We start from the raw sequence: 27527 nt of genomic DNA, 5'->3' as shown, positions 1-27527 counted from the left end.
GAAATAATGCCCTTCTTCATCACTTCTTACAGTATTTGTTCTTTATTTTTTTAGATTGAATTATTTATTTATTTATTCATGAGAGATACACAGAGAAGCAGAGGCAGAAACATAGGCAGAGGGAGAGAGGTTCCCCAAATGGATGCCGATGTGGGACTCAATCCTAGGATCCCACGAACACACCTTGAGCCGAAGGCAGATGCTCAACCACTGAGCCTCCAGGGGAACCCCAGGGTTTGGTTTCAAATCTAGTTTGTCTAATATAAGTATTGGTCCTCTAGCTTTCTTTTCATAACCATTAGCGTGATAGATGATTTTCCATCCCCTGACTTTCAATCTGCTGTTGTCTATAGGTCTAAGGTGAGCATCTAGTAGGCAGCTTACCGACGGACCTTGTTTTTTAATAACAATTTTATTTTTGAGAGCATGAGAGAGAGAGATGGGGAGGGGCAGAAAATTAGGCCAAGAGAGAAGCAGGCTCCCGACCAGCAGCCCAATATGGGACTCGATCCCAGACTCTGATATCACACCCTGAGTCAAAGGCAGAGGCTCAACCCCTGAGCCACCCAGGCATCGTGGATCCTGTTTTTTAAGCCACTCTGATACCCTATATCTTTTGATTGGAGCATTTAGTATCAGCATTCAGAGTGATTATTCAAAGATATGAACTTTGTGCCTTTGTGTTACCGGTAGAGTTGGTGTTTCTGGTGACGTTCTCTGGGCCTTTCTAGTCTTTGTTGCTTTTGGTCTCTTTTTCTCCCCCACTAGAAGAGTCCCTCTTAACATTCCTTACTGGACTGGTTTAGCGGTCATGAACTCCTTTATACTTTGCCTTTCTGGGAAAATCTTTCTCTATCCTGAATGACACCCTTGCTGAAGAAAGAATTCATGCAAATTGGACTCCAATAAAAAGATATTTAAAAACATAAAATAAATTGTTATTATTATTGAAGAAAATGGCATTTAGTAGGAAAAGCAGAAGCTGAAAGAGAGGAGGAAAGATTTCACCATCCGTAGCCTTCACAGGGACCTGGTGTCCTTTCCTAGGAGGGGCACCCCCTCCGTAGGATGCTTCCTGCCCCTCTGTGCTCCTTTTTGGAACACACCAGGCACATCTCCGTGCCTCCAGCACCTCTGGAGTCATGGTTTATAGCGTCTTCCAGGTATCCTTTTGGGAACACAGCGTCGTGTATGTAACCATCCAGGTGCTGTTTGACAACATTGGGGGGATTCTGACTTTTGTTGGTTGTGGGGTGTGTGTGTGTATCACATGAAGCTACCACGTGCAGCTATCGGATCCTCTGGCTGGGTCACCCAAATGCCGAAATGGTTGGTAAAACATCATTTGTGGTGCTGATGCTGGGTGGGTAGCTGGGCTCTCCTGGCTGACCCGGGGCTTGCTCCTGTAGTGAATTTCAGCCAGAGGGTCAGCTGAGTTGGAAGGTCTGCTCGGCCACATTCCCATGTCCGGCAGTGGGTCTTGCCAAGCGCTGGCTCCTTCTCTTCTCCTGGATGCCTCTCCAGAAGGGAGTCAGTCCTCGGGGCCGCCCTGGGGGGAGCTCCTGAGGAGCTGCGTGCCCATGGCGTGGGCCCTGAGGCTGCCTGTGTGTGGAGGTCGGGGTGGGGACGGGGCTGGGGTTCCTCAGTCCCCTGTGCTGCCTGGCTTTCAGGCCGAGCCCCATGCTCACCCAGCCCTTACTCACTAGGGCGAGGAGGGTGTCCTCCACACGCTGCTGTGATAGATCCAGCACCTCAAGGTGTGCACGCTGAATCTGCCTGTTGAGCGTTGCCCAGGTGCGTGAGCTGCAAGTTGGGACACAGGAAATTTAACAAAATCCCCTACCCCTGGACAAGCAGAGCAGGACTGATTCCATTTTGTGCTATACCCGCCACCTTCCCTATGACCCCCACATGAGCAGCTTATGGCTTAAGGCGCTGCCCCACCCAAGTCAAGCTGCTGGGCACACCCTAATGGGAAATTGGCTCATAACAATGTAACCCTACTTTGTGTCCCCCAAAACTGCGCACCGATTCTGACAAAAGTAATAGGCCAGCTCAAGTGGATACTATAGGGTAAGTTGTAATTCAATCAGCCACCTGCGTGTGGACCGACATGACTGCACATTTCTGCATATCCCACGGTCCACTGACCCTATAAAGCTGCTATGCCTCTTGGTCTCGGGGTCCAAGTCCCTGCTCCGCTGTGTCAGGTGCACTTGGACCCAAGCTCCAGCTTGTAGAGAAACCCTCGGAGTTTCCACCAGTCTCGGCTCCTTGGTGGTTTCTCAGATTCGCAGTCTTGGGCACAACACAAGGGCCTGCTGTCCTGACATCCCTTCCAGGGCCACGCTGAGTGCCCCACAGGCCCTCTGTGCCACAGGCACACTGGCATGGGGATGCGGGGAGGGTAGTACGTGCCCTGGAACTGGGCCAGCCCCGCCCTCCTGGACAGAGGGAGCACAGACCTCCCAGGTCGCTTTGCACAGACCCTGGTGACCTGAGGTTCCCTGGCTGTCACTCTGTCCTAGCCCATTCTGGCCCATGGGGCACAGGCTGAGTCCCAGTATAGTCTGTGGGGTCCTGACCCTGGCGACTGGCCGCCCCTGGAAGACACGTGGGGACGTCAGCTGTGTGTGCTTTTTGGTGCCCCTGCAGGGGCTGTTTGGGGCCTGGGTGATACTCCCTCATCCTCTCTGTGGGTCTCTCGATGCCCCGTGCACAGAGTTCTGGGAGACACAGAAAAGGGCTGGTTGTGCACAACACTTTATTGACTATCTACAGTAAATGGGCTCAGAGCTGTGGGTGTGCACTTTCACCTGGGGAGGGAGACCTTTCTGTCCTTTACCAGAGGACAAGAATCACATGGGTTGAGGGTCAAGTGCTGGAGTCCCCCACCTGGGAGCATGTGTGGACTCCGTGTGGGGGCGTGTGTCCTGAGATTTCAGCCTGAGAGACGGTTCTGAGGACAGCAGAGCTGAACTGGACCTGCAGCTCATGGGCTCCTGTCCTGGGTTCCCACAGAGCAGCTGGACCCCGGCCTCAGGCCCCCTGGGGTCCCAGTATCTGGAGGAGCTTGCCTCCTGGTGTGGGTGCCGGTGGTGCCCACCGGTGTACCTCTGCTCTCCCCACCCTGGGATGTACCAGGATCCTCAGGGCTGCCCTAGGTCAGCGACCTGGATATGTTGGTCACGCCCAGGGCCCAGGAGGCCACATCCAGCTGTGAGAGTGCTCGCTCAGCGTGGGGCCAGAATCCAGGGCTGCCCAGGGCCATGGGGAGCTGGAACCTATTAGTCTTTGTGTTGGGCCTGGGCGGGGCCCAAATCAACCCAGCCCCCACAGATCCTGGTGCCAGGGCAGCCCAGGTCCCACTGGGTTAGGGGCTGTTGTCCTGTGCAGGTTGTGTCACCCTCCAGGAGGGAGAGTGGGCAGAGGCAGGGCACAGTGGGTCCTTTGCACCACCCACCTGCACCCACTCTGTTGGGGACTCCGTGCCTTCCCTCCTCCCAGCAACCCCTGTGTGCTCTATTGGACACCCAGTCTTCTGATGGAGCAGGGTATCCAGAGAATCCCAGGGAAGCTGAGCATGTCCCACAGGGGGCACCTGTACCGGGTTTGCTGGTGGCTGATGGTGTGGGGTAGATGTTGTGGGACCAGGGGCATGATGGTGGTGGAGTGTGTGGGATGGTGTAGGGGGCTGGTGTTGGGGTGTAGTGTGGGTTAGGATTGTGTGGGGCTGTGTGGCTCTGAGAGGGATGGTGTTATGTGGATTGCCATTGGGGATGATGATGTAGGGGGATGATGTGGGGGTGGGGAATGAGCAGGATGGCGTGGGGGGCCTGCGGACACAGGGCATCCCCTTCCTCTAAGATGCACAAGGAGACGTCTACAGTTAAAGGCGACCCCAGTCTGGGGTTTGCTGTGACACCTGCCCCTGTGGCGCCGTGTGGTAAGTGCAGAGCCCTGGCTGGACCAGGGTCATTATCTGGGGTTCATCATACTATGTATGTTTTCAAATTGCAAATTGTCTCAAATGAAATGCATAGAATTTGGAAATATGTAAAGCACCGAGAGTGGGTGTCACTCTGACCCGTCCGACCCTCAATGGATTGATGTGATTCCTGCTCCAGCCGCGGCCATGCCGCCTGGCCCCCAGGTCTGGTTCCTGCCCCCCTTTTCCCCCACCCCATCCCCTGCTTCTAAGGGCGCCATCCCTCTCCCCTTTGGGGTTCAGCTCCCATGGCAACCACTGGAGGCCCCATCCAATTGGCATCCTCATCCCAGAGTCCCTGGGGTTGGGGGCATGTGGGTCATCCCCATCACCCTACCATGGAGCGGTGTGTTGTTGCCTGCTGTTGCTCCCCCCGGCTTCAGAAGCCCAGTTTTCCCTACCCAGAAGCCTCCAGGCCTCCCCTGGTGCCCCTAAGCCCCCTGGCCCAGCAGTCTCACCCGACCCCCTAGCAGGCCCAAAATATAATGTGGCTGCCGAACGTCCTGTTGATGTCCAGGTCTATCTGCGTGATGTCCCTGGATGAGACCAGGGCCTCCTCCTTCATTTCCTGTGGGAAAACCGGGGAGCAGGAGCCCGCATCAGGGACACAGACCCCAACCTGCCACGAGCTGCCATGCTGGGCAGGGAGCCCTGGGGACATCATGGGAGTGGATCTGCCGAAACCTCCTGCCTTGCCCTGGGAGGCCAATGATGGCGGGAGTACCCACTGAGCCCATGGGACCTGTGTGAGGGCCTGTTCCAAGCTGTTGTGGGCGGGGAGGAGACTGAGGGTCAGCCTGTGGGGGAGGGGACAGGTGGTCAGCCCAGGTGGGGAGGGGACATGGAGGTATTGTGCCCAAGATTGCAAATCCGAGAAACCACTGAGGAGCCAACACCGATGCAAACACACGATGGTTGATTTCCAAACTCGAGCTTGCGTCCAAGTACACCTGACATAGCGGAGCATGGACTTGGACCCCGAAGTGGGTTTTAGCTTAGTTTTAAGGGCTGGTCTCGGAGACCTCCAGAAGGGCTGGAGCAATTCCTCAAGTTCTGTTTACATTTTGATATGGAGCCTTCAAGGGCATTGAGCTCTGTTCTCATTCTAATATGGGGCTTTCTGGGACCTTAAGCTGTAAGCTGTTTTTTTTTCCTTTTCCTGTAACTGAAGTAATGTAAATTTTAGCTCTTATTCACAGGGGCCTGGGATGGCAGTACTTGTGCTAACAGTGAACTTAAAGTGGAACCGCCTCAATTTTGTCAGCCTCCACACAGACAAGTGACTGAAGTTTAAAACTCCAAATTTTAGGGGCTGCCCTGGTGGAGACCTGTGCTCTTCCTGCCCTGGAGAGTGTCCTCGCACTCCTGGCCTTTGCTGGCCTGTCCCAGGAACGTGGCCCCGTGACTGCACAGGGGTTTGCAGCTTATGGCCACACAGGGCAGAGAGCTGGCCCGAGTCCCACTGCTCCCAGCCGTATTCCCACTCCTGTGCCTGGGAACAGTTGGTGCCACCATCCTTGGGACCTGTGGATCCTGAGCCCACCCTGTCGCTCCAGGAACTGCCCCTGACTTCTCCACCTGAACACCTTAAGGCTGGTGTGTCCCCCACTCTAGGAGACATCTGAAAGTTCACATTTTGTGCTGTGCTGCATAATATTGTGCGTAGAACCATAAGCTGGATCCCTGCCCTTGTATGTCTCCCCAAGATAAACTTATTGATATTTTTAAGATTTTATTTTTCTGTAATCTCTACAGCCAACATTGGGCTTGAACATGCTACCCCAAGAACAAGAGTCCCGTGTTCTTACGAACCACACTGAGCTAGTTAGGCTCCCTTTGATTGATTGATACATGTTAATTGAAGCAGGGGTGTTGGATGTGTCAGGGCAGAAACAGAGCCCACGCTTTGAGGTGTGGTGGAGTCATTTGGACCTTGATCAATGTTAAAGAAACCCTAGCTTCCCTGGGAGCCCAGGGAGCAGGGACCACATACGTGAAAATTTGATAATTTCCTTTTCTGTAGTAGTCATCTTAATGACTATTTATTTAAAGTGCTATTCAATGGTAAATGTCAATCTAGGATTGGGATACAGTGAGAACATTCTAGGATTCGGAGGTTACTAAAGCTCCCCGTCAAGGACTCAATGTTCCAGTTCGATGCAGAGATTGGCAAGGAAGAAAAGAGTTATGAAACATGGCACTGGGGTGCCTGGCTGGCCTGGTTGGGGTATCTTGAACTCAGGGTTATGAGTTTGACACCGTGTTGGGTATAGACAGGACACAAAATTAAAATATTTAACAAATAATAAATGGATGAACAAATAAAGCATGATATCAAAGGTAAGTGCTTGCTTATGTCTCACCTGCGACCTATTCTTGATCACCCCATTTGGACTACTTGGCCCAGATGACGCACTCCACAAGGGACAGTCCCTCCCGAGTGGAAGTGGGCGTCTTTCATTGTAAGACCTGTGGTTCCCCTCGTTCTGTAGGGAGAGAAGAGCCATGAAGCCACAAGTTCGGGGGATCAGCATACACCTAGAAAATGATTGTTTCTGAACCCTGTAGCCAGAGCTCAGCATCCTTTTAGGATCGGATATCATAAATAAGCCTCTTTGGTCATTGTTTTGGTTGCAGGGTGGAGGGTAAACTAGAATTAGGAAGAAGAAAGGAGGAGGAAATCCAGAAGCTGAAGGAGAGGAGGAAAGATTTCACAATCCGTAGCCTTCACAGGGACCTGGTGTCCTTTCCTAAGAGGGCCCCCCCCATTGAAGTATGCTTCCTAGGCCTCTGCTCTCCTTGTTGGAACCCAGCAGGCACATCTCCGTGCCTCCAGCACCTCTGCAGTCGTGATTTATAGCGTCTTCCATGTATCCTACTGGGGACCATAGCGTCGTGTATGTAACCATTCCACGGCTGTTTGACAACACTGGGGGATTCCGACTTTTGTAGGTTTCGGGGTGTGTGTGTGTCTATCACATGCAGCTATCACGTGCAGCTATTGGATCCTCTGGCTGGGTCACCCAAACACCGAAATGGTTGGCAGAACATCATTTCTGGAGCTGGCGCTGGGCAGCTTGCTGGACTCTCCTGGACGACCCGGGGCGGGCTCGTGCAGTGACTTTCCGCTGGAAGGTCAGCTGAGCTGGAAGGTCTGGCTCAGCCACATTCCTATGTCAGGCAGTGGGTCCCGCTGAGCGCCAGCTGCTTCTCTTCTCCCTGATGCCTCTCCAGCAGGGAGTGGGACCTCGGGGCCGCCCTGGGGGGATCTCCAGAAGCGTCAGGTGCTCATTACGGGGACCCATGGTGCAGCCTGTGTGTGGGAGTAGGGGTGGTGATGGGACTGGGGTTCCTCGGTCCCCTGTGCTGCCTGGCCTTCATGCCGAGCCCCATGCTCACCCAGCCCCTACTCACTAGGGCGAGGAGGGTGCCCTCTACACGCTGGTGTGAGAGATCCAGCACCATAAGGTGTGCACACTGAGTCCACCTGGTGAGGGTGGCCCAGGTGCATGAGCTGCAAGTGTGGGACCCAGGAAATTTAACAAAAATCTCCTACCCCTGGACAAGCAGAGCAGGACTGATTCCATTTTGAGCTACACCCTCCACCTCCCCTATGACCGCCACATAACCTGCTTATGTCTTAAGGCGCTGCCCCAACCCAGTCATGTTGCTGGGCACATCCTAATCAGAAATCGGCTCATAACAATGTAACCCTGCTTTGTGCCCGCCAAAACTGCACGCCGATTCTCACTAAAGAAATAGGTCAAGTCAAGTGGATCCTATAGGGTAAGGTGTCATTCAATCGGCCACCTGCGTGTTGACCGACACGACTGTGCAACTTTCTGTGTATCCCATGGGCCACTGGCCCCTTTAAAGCTGCTACACCTCTTAGTCTCAGGGTCCAAATCCCTGCTCCGCTGTGTTGGGGGCACTTGGACTCAAGCTCCAGCTTGTAAAGAAATCCTCGGGATTTTGCATCAGTGACGGCTCAACGGTGGTTTCTTGGATTTGCAATCTTGGGCACAACACAAGGGCCTGCTGTCCTGACATTCCATCCAGGGTCACGCTGACAGCCCCATAGGCCCGCTGTTCCCCAGGCACACAGGCACAGAGATAAGGGGAGGGGAGAAGGTAATCCAGAAACCAGCCAGCCCCGGTCCCCTTGACAGAGGGAGCACAGACCTCCCAGGTCGCTTTACAGAGACCCTGCTGACCTGAGGCTCCGTGGCCGTCACTCTGTCCTAGGCCCTCCTGGCCTGTTGGGCACAGGCTGAGTCACAGTATAGTTTGTGGGGTCCTGACCCTGGCGTCTGGCTGCCCCTGGACGGCACGTGGGGACGTCAGCTGTGTGTGCCTTGTGGTGACCCTACAGGGAGTGTTTGGGGACTGGGTGGTGTCCCCTCCTCCTCTCTGTGGATCTATCCACGCCCCATGCACAGAGTTCTGGGAGACACAGAAACGGTCCGTCTGTCCATTTTCGCATCACAACACTTTATTGACATTCTACAGCAAATGGGCTCAGAGTGGAGGGTGTGCGCCTTCCTCTGTGGAGGGAATGTCTGTCCTTTAGGGGAGGGCAAGAATCACATGGGTGGCGTGCGAGTGCTGGAGTCCCCCACCTGGGAGCATGTGTGGACCTCGGGTGGGGGCGTGTGTCCTGAGGTTTCAGCCTGAGAGATGGTTCTGAGGACAGCAGAGCTGACCTTGACCTGCAGCTCATGGGTTCCTAGCTGGGTCCTCGCAGGGCAGCTGGACCCCAGCCACGGGGCCACTGGGGCCCCAGCACCTGCAGGAGCCTGCCTCCTAGTGTGGGTGTGGGTGGGTCCCACCGGCCCACCTCTTCCCTCCCCAACCTTGGGTGTCCTGGGATCCCCAGGGCTGCCCTAGGTCAGCGACCTGGATCTGTGGAGCACGCCCAGTGTCCAGGAGGCCACATCCAGCTGTGAGAGGGCTCGCTCAGCGTGGGGCCAGAATCCAGGGTTGGACAGGGCCATGGGGGGCTGGATCCCATTAGTCTTTTTGTTGGGACTGGGTTGGGGGCTCAAATCACCCCCGCCCTCACAGAGCCCGGGGCCAGGCCAGCCCAAATACCCCTGGGTTAGGGGCTGGTGTCCTGTGCAGTGTAAGCCGCCTTCCAGGAGGGACAGTGGGTGGAGACAGAGCACAGTGCTTCCTCTGCACCACTCACCTGCACACACCCTGTCGGGGGCTCCCTGTCTTCCCTCCTCCTTGCATCCCCTGGGTACTCTATGGGACACCCGGGCTTCTGATGGGAGCAGGGTATCCAGAGAACCCCGTGGAGGCTAAGCTTGTCCCACAGGGGGCACCTGTACCGGGTGCTTGCTGGGGGCCAATGTTGTGGGGGTGGAAGGTGTGGGGGCAGGGGTATGATGGTGGTGGAGTGTGGTGGATGGTGTAGGGCGGAAGGTGTTGGGGTATAGTGTGGGTGGGGATTGTGTGGGGCTGTATGGGTTTGAGGGGTTGGTGTAGGTGGGATGCAATTGGGGATGATGATGTATGGGGATGGAGTGGGAGTGGGGAATGAGGGGGATGTCGTGGGGGGCCTGCGGACACAGGGCATCCCCTCCTCGAAGATGCACAAGGAGACGTCTACACTTGAAGGCGACACCAGTCTGGGGTTTGCTGTGACCCCTGCCCCTAGGGCCGTGTGTGGACAGTGCAGGGCCCTGGCTGGACCGGGGGCATTACCTAGGGTTCATCATACTATGTGTGTTTTCAAATTGCAAATTGTCTCAAATCAAATGCATAGAATTTAGAAATATATAAAGCACCGAGATTGGGTGTCACTCTGACCTGTCCGACCCTTATGGGATCGATGTGTGTCCTGCTCCAGCCATGGCCATGCCGCCTGGCCCCCAGGTCTGGTTCATGCCCCTCACATCCCGCACCCATCCCCTGCTTCTCAGGGGGCAGTCCCTCTCCCCTTTGGGGTCCAGCTCCCATGGCAATCTCTGGAGGCCCCATCCTAGTTGCCTCCTCATCCCCGAGGCCCTGGGGGTGTGGGCATAGAGGTCATCCCCAACACCCTACCATGGCGTGGTGTGTTGTTGGCTGCTGTTTTGCCTCCTGCCTCAGAAGCCATGTTTTCCCTACCCAGAATCCCCTGGTCCTCCCCTGGGTCCTGATTCCCCCTGGCCCCTCAACCTCACCCTAACCCGTAGTAGTCCCAAAGTATGATCTGCCTGCTGAACATCCTGTTGACATCCAGGTCCACCTGAGTGATGTCCCTGGAGGGACCAGGGCCTCCTCCTTCATTTCCTGAGGGAAAACCAGGGAGGAGGAAGACATTCACCCCCACCCCCGCCCTCCTCCCCTTACATCACCCCTAGTTCATTTCCCAGAGTTAGGAGTCTTTATGTTCTGGCTCCCTTTCTGATATTTCCCACACATTTCTTCTCCCTTCCCTTATATTCCCTTTCACTATTATCTATATTCCCCAAGTGAATGAAACATACAATATTTGTCTTTCTCTGATTGACTTACTTCACTTAGCATAATACCTTCCAGTTCCATCCACGTTGAAGGAAATGGTGGTTATTTGTCATTTCTAATGGCTGAGCACGCCCACCTTTCCTCTGTCTTCATCTTGGGAGTCTCCCATGATATGAATGTTATTGTTTTAATAAGTGGCTGAGTTCCGAAATCTGCCTTTGTGGTCCATAACCTTCCTTGTTTTTATTTTTTTTTATTTTTTATTTTTTTTTATTTATGATAGTCACAGAGAGAGAGAGAGAGAGAGGCAGAGACACAGGCAGAGGGAGAAGCAGGCTCCATGCACCGGGAGCCTGATGTGGGATTCGATCCTGGGTCTCCAGGATCGCGCCCTGGGCCAAAGGCAGGCGCCAAACCGCTGCGCCACCCAGGGATTCCCCTTCCTAGTATTTAATGCTTCCACTTAGTACTACATCTCAGTTACAGCATTTTTAACGTTGGCCTGACTAGATTTTACTTCTTTTATTTCTACAGTAAAGGATTCTCTAGTTTTATTCTGTGCTCTTTTTCCAGCCCAGATGCTATCTTTAAATCATTGTTTTAGACTGTAGTTAGACATCATATATTTGTATTGATGGACTTCCTGGCTGTGAGTACTACCTCATATTATTTTATGGAGTTGAATTTCTCCATCTCATTATTTTTTTCCAGAAAAGAAAGAAGGAAGAAAAAGAAAAACCAAGAAAAACAATAACAACTGCCCTACCCAAAAAAACTATCAGATTATTTTTGCCTGGTTGTTAAAAGATTCTAAATCCCAAAATAAGAAACACAATTAAAGTACCATGAATCTAAAAATGAGAAATATATAAGGTACATACATAAAAATTAAATAAGGCAATTAATAAAAAGGAATCAAAGAAAATAAATGAAAATAAAGCACAAAGTACAAAGGAAGCTAGACCCTACTTTCCAAGCAGAGCTGAAGCTCTGCAGCCTCTGTGGTCCGACACCTTGGGGCAGCGAGTGGTCTGTGCAGGGTCTGGGGATTGTTCATGGCGCTGATTGTCAGGTGCACATCTGCCTGCGAGATGCATCAGTGGGGTCAGAGGCGGGGTGGGCCTTAGCGCGTCTGGCCCCCAGCGGGTGGCGCTGTGCTGCTCCCTCAGATCTGGCCCAGATGGGCGGGATATGGGTGGGGTCTCTGGGTCCTCTGGCTCTGGGGCTGAGCATCCTACCCCCAATCTGCAGGGGCCTCCCCAGAAGAGCCCCCAAGCCCCCGGGTCTCTGCCGCTTCTCTCAGAATCCTGCGATCACTACCTGCGTCCGAGCTTCTTTTGGTTTTCTTTTTTTATCTCAGACTGTTGTGCCCAAGATTGCGAATCCGAGAAACCTCCAAGAAGCTGACACTGATGCAAACACACGAGGGTTTATTTACCACCTCGAGCTTGTGTCCAAGTGTACCCGACAGAGCGGAGCAGGGACTTGTACCCTGAGGTAGGTTTTAGCTTAGTTTTAAGGGCTAGTCTCAGGGACCTCCAGAAGGGCTGGAGTAATTCCTCAAGTTCTGTTTATATTTTGATTTGGGCATTCAAGCGCAATGAGCTCTGTTCTCATTCTAATAGGGGCTTCCTGCCCTTGGCCTGGGCTCAGTTTTGATTCAATTGTGGGGCTTTCTAGGACATTAAGCTGTAAAAGTAAAAGGTTCCACACCTGGAAGGGGGACGTCACACTGTCCCTATATGCTGAAGATGCGGAAGTAGAAACAGGAAACATGAGAGTCTACACCGAAACCGGTTAGAACTAAGGAGTGAGTTCAGGAAAGTCAGGGGACACAAACTGACCCTACAAAGCAGAGTAGCCTTGCTGTATCCCGACAATGAGCACTCAGGAAGGAAAGGAAGCACGTGAAGGCCTTCTCAGGAGCATCAAGGAGAAATAATGAGACTGAACCAAAGGAGCACAAGACTTGTACACTGAGCCATACCAGGGTCGGAGGCCTTCCTGGGCTCGTGGGGTGGGAGCCTCATCTTGTGAAAATGTCCACAGTTGCTGAAGCCACCCTCAGTTTCAATGTCATTCCTATCAAAATCATGGTGGCAGAACTTAGAAATAAGAAAAAAAAAAAACATAACATCCATCCTCCTCAACAAATAACCCCGGACAGCAAATCAGTATTTGAGAAGTAGGACAAAGTGAGATGCAGCACTTTCCTATTTCCCCTGTTATGCCCCCACCCCTCCAGCGACCCTCAGTTCATTTCCTATCATAAAGAGTCTGTATTTCCTGCATCTGTTTTCATCTTATTTGTCTTAACTTCCCTTCACAGTAGTTCATCTGCTTTGCTTCTTGAATTCCACCTATGAATGACACCACACGGTCATTCTCTTTCCCGAGTGACTTACTTCACTTAACATGATCCCTTTAGTTCTATCCACATCATTGCAAATGGCAAGATTTCCTTCTCTTTGATAGCTGAGTTCCATTCCTCTCTCTATGACCATCATCTATCTCCCATCCTCTTTATCCATCATCTGCCACAGGGCACCGAGGCTCCTCCCACAGTGTGGCTACTGTAGACCCGGCTGCTGTGGACATTGGGGTGCAGTTTTCCCACTTCTTACTGCATCTGTATCTTCGGAGTGAGCTCCAGGCCGTTCATCTGCTGGTCACAGGATAGCTCTATTTTAACTTCCTGAGGGGTCTCCACACTGTTTCCAGGGCGGCTGCACAAACCTGCGGTCCCGCCCAAAGTGGAAGAGAGTTGAGTGAGATTTGCAGGACGTGGTAAAAGTCTGGTCCACATTTCATTTCGCGTCCTTTGGGCTCCAATTCCTTGTCCTGAAGTATTTTTGGGGAAGCCAGGTGTTCGGCTCCTTTTCATTGAGATGATTCCGAAGCTAACAGGCCCCCGGTGGAGCCTGAAAGGAGGCAGGTGGGGCCCATGCAGCACACGTTGCCTCCTGCAGAGCCTCCTGCAGCGCATGAGTGTCCCGCATGGGGCGCCCGAGCCCAGCCCAGCCCCCTCCCATGGGGCGCCCATGTGCAGTAGGCCTCCTCTGCCTGCACTAACAGGAGCCAGCCTGTGCTGGGGAGGCCTGAGGGGGATGTGGGGACGCATCTACGAGATGAGCTGAAGCCTCCACAGGACCCTCGGGAAGTCTTCAGGGGGAAATTGGGTCGCGTTCATGCTGACAGGAGCCCCAGTCTCCTCAGGACCCGCAGTGAGGCTTTAGGAAGATGTGGGCCTGCATCCACCCTGACAGGAGCCCTGGGCCGCCTCAGGACCCGCGGGGAGTCTTCAGGAAGATGTGGGTCCACATCCACACTGACAGGAGCCCTGAGCCACCTCAGGACCCTCGGGGAGGTTTCAGTAAATTGTGGGCCTGCATCCACACTGACAGGAACCCCTAAGCAGCCTCAGGACCTGCGGGGAGGCTTCAGGAAATGTGGTGCCACGTCCACTCTGGCAGGAGCTCCCAGGCCCCTCAGGACATAAGTTGAGACTTCTGGAAGCTGGGGGCCACATTCATGGTTACAGGAGCCCCGGCCTCCCAGAACCCTCGGTGATGCTTCGGGAGGACTTGGGGCCACATGGACAGAACAGGACCCTGACGTCCTCAGGACCCCCGGTGTAGACTTGGGGAAATAAGGGGATGCGTCCATGCAGGCAGATGACCCCCGCCTTGTCAGAGCCTGTGGTGAGGCCTGAGAAAAATGTGGGTGCCGCATCCACACTGACAGGAGTCTCCACCTCCTCAGAACCCACTGTGAAGGTTTGGGAAGATTATGGGCCACATCCATGCTGACAGGAGGCCCCAGCCTCCTCAGGTCTTATGGTGAGGCTTGAGGAAAAGGAGGGGCCACGTCAACCCTGTCAGGAACCCCGTCCTCCTCAGGACCAGCACTTTGGCTTCAGGACATATGGGGCTGCGTCTATGCTGACAGGAGCCCACAGCCCCCTCAGGACCTGCTGTGAGTTTTCTGGGGGACGTGGGGCCATGTCCATGCTGACAGGAGCCCCCGGCTTCCTGAGGACCTGCTGTGAGGCTTCCAGAGGATATGAGAAATAGTCCACAGTGAAAGGAGACCCGGCGTCCCTCGACCCGCTGACTATGACTCAGGAACACGTTGGGCCATGTCCACACTCACAGGAGCCCGGCTCGCTTGGACCCCCTGGAGGACTCGGGAGGAGCCATTGAGGGCCACGTCTACATCAGAAGGGAGTCCTCAGAACCACATGGTAAGTGAAAGTGTAGAATGAATGGTAAGGTTAGGGGAGGGGAGGCAGTTGGTGGTTAGCCTTAGGTTATATGTTAGGTGTTAGTGATTATGCTTATGGTTACAGATTAGAGGTTAGGTGAGGCATAAGGGTAATGGTCAGTAGTTAAGAGTTAGGATGGTGGTTAGGGTAAGGGACAGGATTACTGTTAGGGTTAGGGTTTAGGCTCTAGGGATTAGGGCAAGAGCTTAGGAGTTGGGGTTAGGGTTATGGTTAGAGTTAGGATTGGGCTTAGGTTTGCAGTTAGGGTTAGGGGTTAGGGTGTGAGTTAGGGTTAGGGTTTAGGGGGAGGGGTTAGGCTTATAGTTAGGGCTAGGTTTAGAATTAGGGCGAGGGTTAGGGTTAGGATAGGGTTTAGGACTAGGTTTCGGGTTATTGTTTGGTTAGGGGTTAGGGTTAGGGACAGGTCAGGGTCAGGGTCAGGGTACGGTTTTGGAAGAGGGTAAGAGATACATTTAGGGAGTGGGTTAGGGGTTAGTTTTAGGGTAAGGGTTAGGGTACAGTTTGGGGTATGAGATAGGATTAGTATTAGAGGGTTAGGGTTAGGGTACAGGTTAAGGTCAGGAATAGGATTTGAGTACATTAAGTTAAGTTTAGGTTTAGAGGTTAGGGTTAAGGTTAGATTTAAGGTAGCGCTCAGGGTTAAGGGTTTAGAATACGTTTAGGAGTTAAGGTGAGGTTTGGCAGGAAGGTTCAGTGAATGTGTTTCGGTCTTGGGGTTTGTGTTTGGTTTTCGATTAGTGATAGGTCTTGTTTAAGGTTTAGGTTAACATTAGGCTTAAGTGTAGTGCTAGGGTTATATCTGTGTATGGTTAGATTTTGGGTCTTGGCATGTGCCTGCACTGGGACTCCTAGTATCTTGGGCAGTTTAGTTTTATGCACTCTATTTAGGTTTTGGGTTCAAAGATAGCATAACTCCACCAAGTCAGTGGCCTCCCCAGAGAATGAAAATCCAGGCTTCTGCTGGGGTCAGAAAAGACATGGCAGGCTTCTCCCGAGCTGAGCTAAGGAGCGGATTTGTGACTCTAAAGACTCTTTATTTGGATTTTCAGTTGCCTTTCTGATTTTATCTCTTGTGCGCACATGTTTCATCAATACTATCAATTATTATTTTAAAGTTTTACTTGAATTCCTCTTTGTAAACACAGTATGATATAGTTTCAAGTTTACCACATAGTGATTCAACCCTTGGATACAACGCCTGGTACTGGTCACAGGTGCTCTCCACTATCCCAATCGCCTGATTCCCCATCCCTCCCACTTTCCTCTGGTTTTATTCGTTTATTCTCTGGGGTTAATAGTGTTTTATTTTATTTGCTTCTCTCATCCCCCCCTCCACCCCTTTATCAGTTTGTTTGGTTTCTTAAAATTCACATGTGAATGCAATTTTATGGTATTTGGTATATGTCTTCCTCTGACAGAGTTCATTTAGCATAAGTCCTTCCACTTTTCCCACGTCATTGTAAATGGCTTCATTTCATCCCTTCTGATGACCGAGTGATGTCGCAGTGTGTATATTTACCACATCGTCCCTGCCCATTCATCTGTCGATGGACATCTGGGCTGTATCCACAGTTTGGCTCTTGTTGATAATGCTGCTAGAAACACTGGGCTGCGTGTCCCTCTTTGAATCTACTAAACAACTTCTGTATCCTTGGGGTAAATACCTAGCTGTGCAATTTTGGAATCGTACTGTAGCTCTATTTTTAACCTCTTTGTTTTAAATTTTTTTTAATGATAGTAACAGAGAGAGAGGCAGAGACACAGGCAGAGGGAGAATCAGGCTCCATGCACTGTGAGTCCGACGTGGGATTCGATCCCGGGTATCCAGGATCGCGACATGGGCCAAAGGCAGGTGCCAAACCCCTGAGCCACCCAGGGATCCCCTATTTTCAACTTCTCGAGGACCCTCCGCAGTGTTTTCCACAGTGGCTGCACCTGTTCGCCTGCCCACCAGGAGTGTAAGGGGCCTCCCTCTTCTCCATAGCCTCAATGACACCTGTTGTTTCTTCTGTTCTTTATTTTAGCCATTATGTTGGCTGTCAGGTGACATCTCATTGTGGTTTTGGTTTGCATTTCCCTGCTGATGGGTGACGCTTAGTGTCTTTCCGTGTGTTTCATGGCCATCTGGATGTCTTCTCAGAGACAAAGTCCATTCATGTCTTCTGCCCATCTGCAGTTGGATAATTTGTGTTTAGGATGCTGAGATTTATATTTCCTTTATGTATTTTGGATGCTAAATCTTTATTGGATATTTTGTTTACAAATATCTCCTCTCATTTTGTATGTTGCCTTTTAGGTTTGGTTGTTTCCTTCACTTTGTGGAAGCTTTTAAATTTGATGAACTCCCAATAGTATTTTTGCTTTTGTTTCCCTCACCTCAGAGGCATATCTAGAAAGAAGATCCAGTGGCTAATGTCAAAGACGTTGCTACCTATCATTTCTTCTTTGTATGGTTTCAAGTCTCACATTTAGGTCTTTCATCCATTTTGAATTTATTTTATATATATATGGTGTAAGAAAGTGGTCCAGTTTCATTCTTCTGCATTTGGCTGCCTGGTTTTCCCAACAACATTTGTTCTTATGCTGGGGTCAGGGTTAGGGTTTGTTGAAGAGACTGTCTTTGTGCCATTGGATATTCCTTCCTGCCTCGTTGTCGATTAATGGATCATAGAGTTACATGTTTGTATCTTGTTTTGGCTTTCCATTCTGTTCTATTGATCTAAGCATCTCCTGTCGGGAGATCCTTGATTACTGATTCAATTTCTTTGCTGGTTATCTGTCCAAGTTTCTTATTTCTTCCTTTTTCATTTTTGCGATGTTATATATTTCCAGGAATTGATCTATTTCTTCTAGGTTCTAGGTTGCTGGCATATAATTTTTCATAATGTTCTCTTATAATCGTTTGTTTTTCTCTAGTATTGGTCGTTATATTTTTTTTCTCATTTGTGATTTTATTTTGGTCCTTTCTCATATTTTTATCTTTTTGCTTTTTTTAAAGATTTATTTATTGATTCATGAGAGCCCCAGAGAGGTACAGGTATAGACACAGGGAAGTTGAAGCTCCATGTGGGGAGCCTGATGTGGGACTTGATTCCCCAGGACCCCGGGATCATGACCTGAGCCAAAGCACATGATCAAACATTGAGGCACCCAGGGGCCTTGCTGATCCAATTCCTTTGCTAGTTATGGGTCTGTTCACATTTTCTATTTCTTTATATTTCAGTTTTGCTCACTTGCACATTTCTGGGTATTTGTCCATTTTTTCCAGGTCTCCCAGTATGTTAGCGTATAATCTTTCATAGTATTCCCTTATAATTGTCTAATTTTTCTGGTGTTGATTTTCATCTCTCTTCTCTCATTTGTGATTTTATTTATTTAGGTCTTTTCTCTTTTCTCGTTGATAAGGCTGGCTATGGCTTCATCCAGTTTCTTAATTATTTTGAAGAACCATCTCTTTGTTTCGTTATTCCATTCTACTGCTTTGTTGTTTCTGTATTGGTTATTTCTCCTCTCATCTTTATTTTCCCCCTCTTCTATAGGCTTTAGGCTTTGTTTGCTATTCCTTTTCCAACTCCTTAAGGTGTAGGGTTAGGCTGTGTATTGGAGACTTCTTCTTTCTTGAGGTAGGCCTGTATTGCTATGTACTTCCCTCTCAGGACTGCCTTTGCTACAGCCTAGAGGTTTGGAGAAACATGTTTTCATTTTCTTTTTTTTTTTTAATTTATTTATTCATGATAGTCACATGGAGAGAGAGAGAGAGGCAGAGACACAGGCAGAGGGAGAAGCAGGCTCCAAGCACTGGGAGCCCGATGTGGGATTCGATCCCGGGTCTCCAGGATCGCGCCCTGGGCCAAAGGCAGGCGCCAAACTGCTGCGCCACCCAGGGATCCCTGTTTTCATTTTCATTTGTTTTAAATTTCCTCTTTAATTTCCTGTTTGCTCCATTCATTCTCTAGTAGGATGATCATAAACTCCAAGTACTTCTGGTCTGTCCAATTTTTTTCTTACTGTCGACTTCCAGTTTCATAGCGCCTTGGTCCGAAAATGTACATGGTGTGATATCAACCTTCTTGTACCTGTTGTACCTGTTGAGGGCTGATTTGTGGCCCATGATATGATCTGTTCTGGAGAATATCCCATGTACACCTGAAAGGAATGTGTATTCTGCTTTCGGATCTAATATTCTAATTATATCTGTTGAGTCCCTGTGGTCCAGTGTGTCAAGGCTATTTTTCCCTTGTTGATTTTCTGTATAGGCGATCGGTCCATTACCATAAGTTTGTTTTAAAATCCCCTGTCATTGTATTATTATCAGTGACTTTCTGTACATTTGTTGTTAATTGGTTTCTATATTTAGGTACTCCCATGTTGGCAGCATAAATATTTAGTTGTTTGAACTTTTTTTTTAAATAAATTTATTTTTTTATGGTGTTCAATTTACCAAGAAACAAAATAACACGCAGTGCTCATCCCGGCAAGGGCCCCCCTCAGTGCCATTCACCCATTCACCCGCACTCCCCATCCTCCTCCCCTTAAAGCATCCCTAGTTCCTTTCTCAGAGTTAGGAGTATTTATGTTCTGTCTCCCTTTCTGATATTTCCCACACGTTTCTTCTCCATTCCCTTATATTCCCTTTCACTATTATTTATATTCTCCAAATGAATGAGAATATACACTGTTTCCTTCTCCGATTGACTTACTTTACTCAGGATAATGCCCTCCAGTTTCATCCACGTTGAAGCAAATGGTGCGTATTTGTCGTTTCTAATGCCTAAATAATATTCCATTTTATACATAAACCTCATCTTCTTTACACATTCATCTTTCAATGGACACCAAGGCTCCTTCCACAGTTTAGCTATTGTGGACATTCTGCTATAAACATCGGGGTGCCGGAGTGCCGTCGTTTCCTTGCATCTGAGTCTTTGGGGTAAATACCCAAAGCTGCAATTGCTGGGTCGTCAGGCAAGTCAATTTTTATCTCTTTGAGGAACCTCCACTCAGTTTTCCAGAGTGACTGCACCAGATCACATTCCCACCAACAGTGTAAGAGTCTTCCCGTTTCTTCGCATCCTCTCCAACATTTGTGGTTTCCTGCCTTGTTAATTCTCCCCATGCTCACTGGTGTGAGGTGGTATCTCATTGTGGTTTTGATTTCTTTTTCCCTGATGGCAAGTGATGCAGAGCGTTTTTTCATGTGCATGTTGGCCATGTCAATGTCTTCATCTGTGAGTTTTCTATTCATGTCTGTTGCCCATTTCATGATTGGATTGTTTGTTTCCTTGGTTTTGAATTTAAAACGTTCTTTATAGATCTTGTAAAGTAGCCTTTTATCTGATACCTCTTTTGCATATATCTTCTCCATTCTTTAGGTTGTCTTTTAGTTCTGTTGACTGTATCCTTTGCTGTGCAAAAGCTTCTTATCTTGATGAAGTCCCAATAGTTCATTTTTGCTTTTGTTTCTTTTGCCTTTGTGGATTTATCTTGCAAGAAGTTACTGTGGCTGAGTTTAAAAAGGGTGTTGCCTGTGTTCTCCTCTAGGATTTTGATGGACTCTTGTCTCACATTGAGATCTTTCATCCATTTTGAGTTTATCTTTGTGTATGGTGAAAGAGAGTGGTCTAGTTTCATTCTTCTGACTGTGGATGTCCATTTTCCCTGCACCATATATTGTAGAGACTGTCTTTCTTCCAATGGATAGTCTTTCCTACTTTATCGAATATCAGTTGACCATGAAGTTCAGGGTCCACTTCTGGGTTCTCTGTTCTGTTCCATTGATCTATGAGTCTGTTTTTGTGCCAGTACCACAGTGTCTTGATGACCACAGTTTGTAGTACACGCTGAATTGTGGCATTGTGATGCCCCCAGATATAGTTTTCTTTTTGAAAATTCCTCTGGCGGGATCCCTGGGTGGCGCAGCGGTTTGGCGCCTGCCTTTGGCCCAGGGCGCGATCCTGGAGATCCGGGATCGAATCCCACGTCAGGCTCCCGGTGCATGGAGCCTGCTTCTCCCTCTGCCTGTGTCTCTGCCTCTCTCTCTCACTGTGTGCCTATCATGAATAAATAAAAATTTAAAATAAATAAATAAATAAATAAATAAATAAATAAATAAATAAAATTCCTCTGGCTATTCGGGGTCTTTCCTGATTCCACACCAATATTAAAATAGTTTGTTCTAACTCTCTGCAGAAAGTCCATGGTATTTTGATAGGGATTGCATTAAATGTGTACATTGCCCTGGGTAACATTGACTTTTTCACAATATTAATTCTTCCAATCCATGAGCATGGAATATTTTTCCATCTCTTTGTGTCTTCCTCCATTAGTTTCAGAAGTGTTCTATAGTGTTTATGGTTGAGATCCTTTACCTCCTTGGTTAGGTTTATTCCTAACCTACTCTACCTAGAAAACCCAAAACCCTCCCCCAGAAGATTGCTACAACCCATACAGCAATTTGGTAGCGTGGCAGGGTACAGAATCAATGCCCAGTAATCAATGGCATTTCTATACACTAAAAATGAGGCTGAAGAAAGAGCAATTGAGGGGGCAATCTCATTTACAATTGCACCCAAAAGCATAAGATACCTAGGAATAATACAGTCTTCGGGGTAAAATTTAGTTTATCTGATATGAGGATGGCTACCCCTGCTTTCTTTTGAGCACCATTTGAATGGTAAATGGTTCTCCAACCTTTTATTTTCAGGCTGTATGTGTCCTTCTGTCTAAAATGAGTCTCTTGTAGACAGCAAATAGATGGGTCTTGCTTTTTTATCCAATCTGAAACCCTTCGCCTTTTGATGGGGTCATTAAGCCCATTCACATTCAGAGTTACTAATCGACAAATATGAGTTTAGTGTTATCATGATATCTATTCAGTCCTTGTTTTGTGGATTGTTCCACTGAACTTCTTCTTGAAGGGGAATTTTAAGAGTCCCCCTTAAAATTCCTGCAGAGCTGGTTTGGAGGTCACATATTCTTTCATTTCCTTCCTGTCTTGGAAGCTCTTTATCTCTCCTTCCATTTTGAATGAGAACTTTGCTGGGCAAAGCATTCTTGGTTGCATGTTCTTCTCATTGAGGACCCTGAATATATCCTGCCAGCCCTTTTTAGACTGCCAGTTCTCTGTGGAGTGGTCTGCTGTTACCCTAATGCTCCTCCCCATAAAGGTCAGGGATTTCTTGTCTCTTCCTGCTTTAAGGATCTTCTCTTTATCTTTGGAATTTGCAAACTTTACTATTAAATGTCGAGGTTTTGGATGGTTTTTATTGATTTTAGCAGGGGGATCTCTCTATTTCCTGGATCTGAATGCCTGTTTCCCTTCCCAGATTAGGAATGTTTTCAGCTAGGATTTGTTCGAATACATATTCTGGCCCTCTGTCCTTTCGGTGTCCTCAGGGACCCCAATTACACGTAGGTTTTTCTTCCTAAGGCTGTCGTTTATTTCCCTTAAAATGTCTTTCTGGTCTTTTAAATGTCTGTCTCTTTTTTCCTCAGTTTCCCTCTTTGCCATCAACTTGTCTTCTATGTCACTCACTCGTTCTTCCACCTCGTTAACCCTCGTCATTAGGACTTCTAGTTTGGATTGCATCTCATTCAATTGATTTTTAATATCTGCCTTATTGGATCTAAATTCTGCAGTCATGAAGTCTCTTGAGTCCTTTAGGGTTTTTTCTAGAGCCACCAGTAGCTGTATAAGTACTTCTTTTTTTTTTAATTTTTTTTAAATTTATTTATGATAGTCACACAGAGAGAGAGAAGCAGAGACATAGGCAGAGGGAGAAGCAGGCTCCATGCACCAGGAGCCTGACGTGGGATTCGATCCCGGGTCTCCAGGATCACGCCCCGGGCCAAAGGCAGGCGCTAAACCGCTGCGCCACCCAGGGATCCCTGTATAAGTGCTTCTTAATTGGCTTTCTCACATTGAATTGTAATCCAAGATTTTGTAACTCCTAGGAGAGAGGACTGTTTCTTTCTTTTGAGGTGAGGTTTTCCTTCTATTCATTTGGCTCAGTGCAGAGTGGCCAAAAACAATTGTATTGGGAAAAGGAGAAAAAGAGAGAGAAAGAAGGAAAGAAAAGAGAAAAAGATAAAAGGAAGAAAAAAAAGAAAAAAGAGAAGAAAAAGAGAAAGAAAAAGAAAGAAAGTAATAAAGGGTGGGGGAAGCAAACAATGAAAAAGACAGAAGAAAAGAAAAGAAACAAGAGAAGAGAAAAGAAAAGGAAAAGAAAAGAAAAGAAAAAAAGAAAAGAAAAGAAAAGAAAAGAAAAGGAAAAAAAACCACGGGGGAGTATCTTCTGATTCTGTATACTTTAAGTCCTTTGACTTCCCCTGGTACTTGTCTGTCTAGCTTGTCTTCTGGGGGAGAGGCCTGTTGTGCTGATTTTCAGGTGTTAGCTCTTGGGGGAGCTGCTCTGCCCTCTGCCTGGTGCAGGGCTCAGTGGGGGTTGTTTAACCCGTGGGGCCCCAGGAGGAACCATCCCAGTGACGCCGGCAGCTATGGAGCCCTGGATTCAGCTCCCACAGTAACTATGGAGCTCTCCCTCTGCAGGGCCTGGAGGTGCCAAGGCGGGGACGCTGATCTGCTCAGCTCTGGGCAGAATCGTCCTAGCTGTCTTGGGCCTTCCGGGCTCTGCCTGTCCCAGGGGGAGGATGGATCCTGGGCTGTGTCCTGGAGCCCTGTGCTCCAGTGCCTGTGCTGTTGGATTCCCGCTCCCGGCCACACAGCCGCCTCCGCGGCATCACTGCCCGGGCCCCTCTGAGCTGGTCCCGGAGCCCCGCAGCCCTCTCCACAGGGATCCTCTTCCTCTGCCGGAGCCCCCACGGAGCTGCTCCTGGCCTCGCAGCCCCCTCCATGCAGAGCCGCCATCCAAGCACCTCCAAGCTCCTCCGGGTCCAGCCGTGGGCCCTGCAATCTTTCAGGGAGCTCGGCCGCGGGGTATGGTGCAGTCTCCTGGGTGCGCAGGTGTCTTGTAGTGTTCCAGGGAGCCCGAGGGCATCCCCACCATCTTGGCGTCCTGCTCCAACTCCCTGCGAGTGCCTTTCCACCCAGGAAGATTGGTGAAGCTCCTGCTTCTCCGGGACAGAGCTTTCCTGTCCTGGGGGCACTCGCCCCGGCCTTAGCTTGGCACCTCGTGGGGCCCCTCCTCCTTGGATGCCTTTTGTTTCTTTATTTCTTTTCCCCCTCTTCCTACCTTGATAGAAGTGCGAACTCTTCTCACTGTAGCATTCCAGCTGGTCTCTCTTTAAATCTCAGGCCGAATTCATAGATTTTCAGGATGATGAAGATTATCTAGGTAATTTTGTGGGGACAGGTGATTTGGGGACCCTACTCTTCCGCCATCTTGCCCCTCCCTCCACTTTCCTATTTCAACCAATGTCACAGAGACACAGGATAAAGCAGTGTGGTTCTCGGGCTCTGGCTGGCTCCATTGGTTAAGCATCCGACTCCTGACTTCACCCTTGGTCTTGATCTCGGGGTCATGAATTCCAACCCTGTGCTGAACTGTGGACGAGGCATGGAGCCTACTTAAACAAACCAAACCCACAGGGGTGTGGTTCTGGCATAAGCTGAAGGAGCAGAATAGAGAGCCTGGAAGAAAAAGCACTCCAATACCATCAACTGATTTTTTAAACTTAATTTAATTTAAACCCAATTAATTAACAGTATAGTGTATTATACTTTCAGAGGTAGAATTCAGGGATTTACCAGTTGGAGATAACAACAGGGCTCATGACATCACGTGCCCTCCTTCATGCCCGTCTACCAGTTACCCTGTCCCACCACTCCACTCCCCTCCCCTCCAGCGACCCTCAGTTTGTTTCCTGTGATTGAGTCTTTTTTTCATCCATCTCTGTTTTCATCTTATTTGTTTTTTCTTCCCTTCACAGATGCCCATCTGCTTTGCTTCTTTAATTTCACCTATGAATGCAACCATACGGTAATTTTCTTTCCTGACTGACTTATTTCACTTAACATGATCCCTCTAGTTCTATCTACGTCATTGCAAATGGCAATATTTTCTTCTCAATGATAGCTGAGTACCATTCCTATCATCTAACTATCTATCATCTATGACCATCATCTATCTTCCATCCTCTTTATCCATCATCTGCCTGAGGGCACGGAGGCTCCTCCCACAGTGTGGCTACTGTGGACCCAGCTGCTGTGGACATTGGGGTGCAGGTGTCCCCGAGTCCCATGCATCTGTATCTTCGGGGTGAGCTAAGGCTGTGCACCTGCTGGTCCCAGGGCGGCTCTATTTGTAACTTCCTTAGGAGCCTCCACACTGGTTCCAGGGTGGCTGCGCCAGCCTGCGGTCCTGCCCACAGAGGAAGAGGGTTGAGTGAGTTTTGCAGGATGTGGTTGAAGTCTGGTACACATTTCATTTTGTGTCTTGTGGGCTCCAATCATTGTCCTTAAGTATTTCTGGGGAAGCCGGGTATTGGGCTCCATTTCAGTGAGACGTTTCCAAAGCTCCTAGGCCTCAGCTGGAGCCTGGAAGGAAGCAGTTGTGGCCCTGTACATGGGGACCCTGCCTCCTGCATGGCCTCCTGCAGTGCCTGAGCATCCCGCAGGAGGCTCCCAAGCCCAGGTCCAGCCCAAGGGCCGCGAAGACTCAGTAGGCCTCGTCCACCTGCACTAACAGGAGACCAACTGTACTGGGGAGGCCTGAGGAGGACGTGGAGACGCATCCACACTGATGAGCCCCGGTCTCCTCAGGAACCACAGTGAGGCTTCAGGAAGATGTGGGCCCGCATCCACCCTGACAGGAACACCTGGGCCACTTCAGGACCTGCAGGGAAGCTTCAGGAATCTGTGGTGCCGTGTCCACTCTGGCAGGAGCTCCCAGGCTGCTCAGGATATAAGTTGAGGCTTCTGGAAGGTGGGGGCCGCATCCACGGTGTCAGGAGCCCTGGCCTCCTCAGATCCCGCAGTGACGTTATGGGAGGACGTGGGGCCATGCCCACACAACAGGACGCTGACATCCTCAGGACCCCCGGTGTAGACTTCGGGAAATATGGGGATCCTTCCATGTGGACAGAAGACCCCAGCCTTGTCAGGGCCTGTGGTGAGGCCTAAGAAAGATGTGGGTGCCGAATCCACACTGACAGGAGTCTCCGGCCTCCTCAGGACCTGCCCTTTGGCTTTGGGATATATGGGGCTATGTCTATGCTTACAGGAGCCCACAGCCCCTTCAGGACCCACGGTGAGTTTTCTGGGGGCCGTGGGGCCATGTCTAGGCTGACAGGAGCCCTCGGCCTCCTGAGGACCTGCTGTGAGGCTTCCAGAGGATGTGAGGCATAGTACACAGTGACAGGAGACCCAGCGTCCTCCGGACCCGCTGACTATGACTCAGGAACACGTGGGGTCACATCCACACTCAGAGGATCCTGGATTCCTCAGGACCCCCTGGAGGATTCTGGAGGCACCATTGTGGGCCACGTCCACCTCAGAAGGGACTACTCAGAACCACAGTGTAAGTGAAAGGGTAGAATGAATGGTAGGGTCAGGGGTGGGGAGGCACTTGGTGGTTGAGTTATGTTAGATGTTAGGGTTTAGTGATTATGATTATGGTTACGGATTTAAGGATAGCGTGAGGGATAAGGGTAAGTGTGAGTGGTTAGGAGTTGGATGGGGGTTAGAGAGTAGGGAAAGGGGTTAGGGGTAGTGTTAGGGACAGGATTTAGAGTTAGGGTTAGGGTTTAGGCTTAGAGATTAGGGCAGGATGTTAGGAGTTGGGGTTAGGGTTATCGTTACTGTTAGGGTTGTGATTAGGTTTGCAGTTAGGGTAATGGGTTAGGGAGTGAGTTAGGGTTAGTTGTTAGGGTTACGGGTTAGGGTTAAAGTTAGTGCTAGGTTTAGAGTTAGGGTGAGCGGTAGTGTTAGGATAGGGGTTAGGATTAGGGTTAGTGTTTGGTTAGGGATAATGGTCAGGTCAGGGTCAGGGTAGGGTCAGTGTACGGTTTTGGAAAAGGGTAAGAGATAGGGTTAGGCAGTGGGTTAGGGTTTAGTTTTAGGGTACGGGTTAGGGTACAGTTTGGGGTATGAGATAGGGTTAGTATTAGAGTGTTAGGGTTAGGGTACAGGATAAGGTTAAGAATAGGATTTGAATACATTAAGTTAAGGTTAGGGTTAGAGGTTAGGGATAGGGTTAGATTTAAGGTAGGGGTCAGGGTTAAGGAAACCTAAGAATAGGTTTAGGAGTTAGGGTGATGCTTGGCAGGTAAGTTCAGTGAATGTGTTTCGGTCTTGGGGTTTGTGTTTGGTTTCTGATTAGTGATAGGTCTTGTTTAAGGTTTAGGTTAACATTAGGCTTAAGTGTAGGGTTAGGGTTATGTCTGTGTAAGTTAGAGTTTGGGTCTTGGCCTGTGCGTGCACTGGGACTCCTAGTATCTTGGGCAGTTTAGTTTTATGCACACTATTAAGTTTTGGGTTCAAAGATAGCTTGACTCCAACAAGTCAGTGGCCTCCCCAGAGAATCAAAATCCAGGCTTCTGCTGGGGTCAGAAAAGACATGGCAGGCTTCCCCGAGCTGAGCTAAGGAGGGGATTTGTGGCTCTAAATACTCTTTATTTGGATTTTCAGTTGCCTTTCTGATTTTATCTCTTGTGTGCACATGTTTCATCAATACTAACAATTATTATTTTAAACTTTTGATGAATTCCTGTTTGTAAACACAGTATGATATAGTTTCAGGTTTACCACATACTGATTCAACCCTTGGATACAATGCCTGGTACTGGCCACAGGTGCCCTCCACTATCCCCATCCCCTGATTCCCCATCTCCCCCAACTTCCTC

Source organism: Canis aureus, chromosome 32, assembly GCF_053574225.1.
Source record: "Canis aureus isolate CA01 chromosome 32, VMU_Caureus_v.1.0, whole genome shotgun sequence".
In the NCBI taxonomy this organism is placed as follows: domain Eukaryota; kingdom Metazoa; phylum Chordata; class Mammalia; order Carnivora; family Canidae; genus Canis; species Canis aureus.
Note: the sequence above shows the minus strand (reverse complement) of the source record.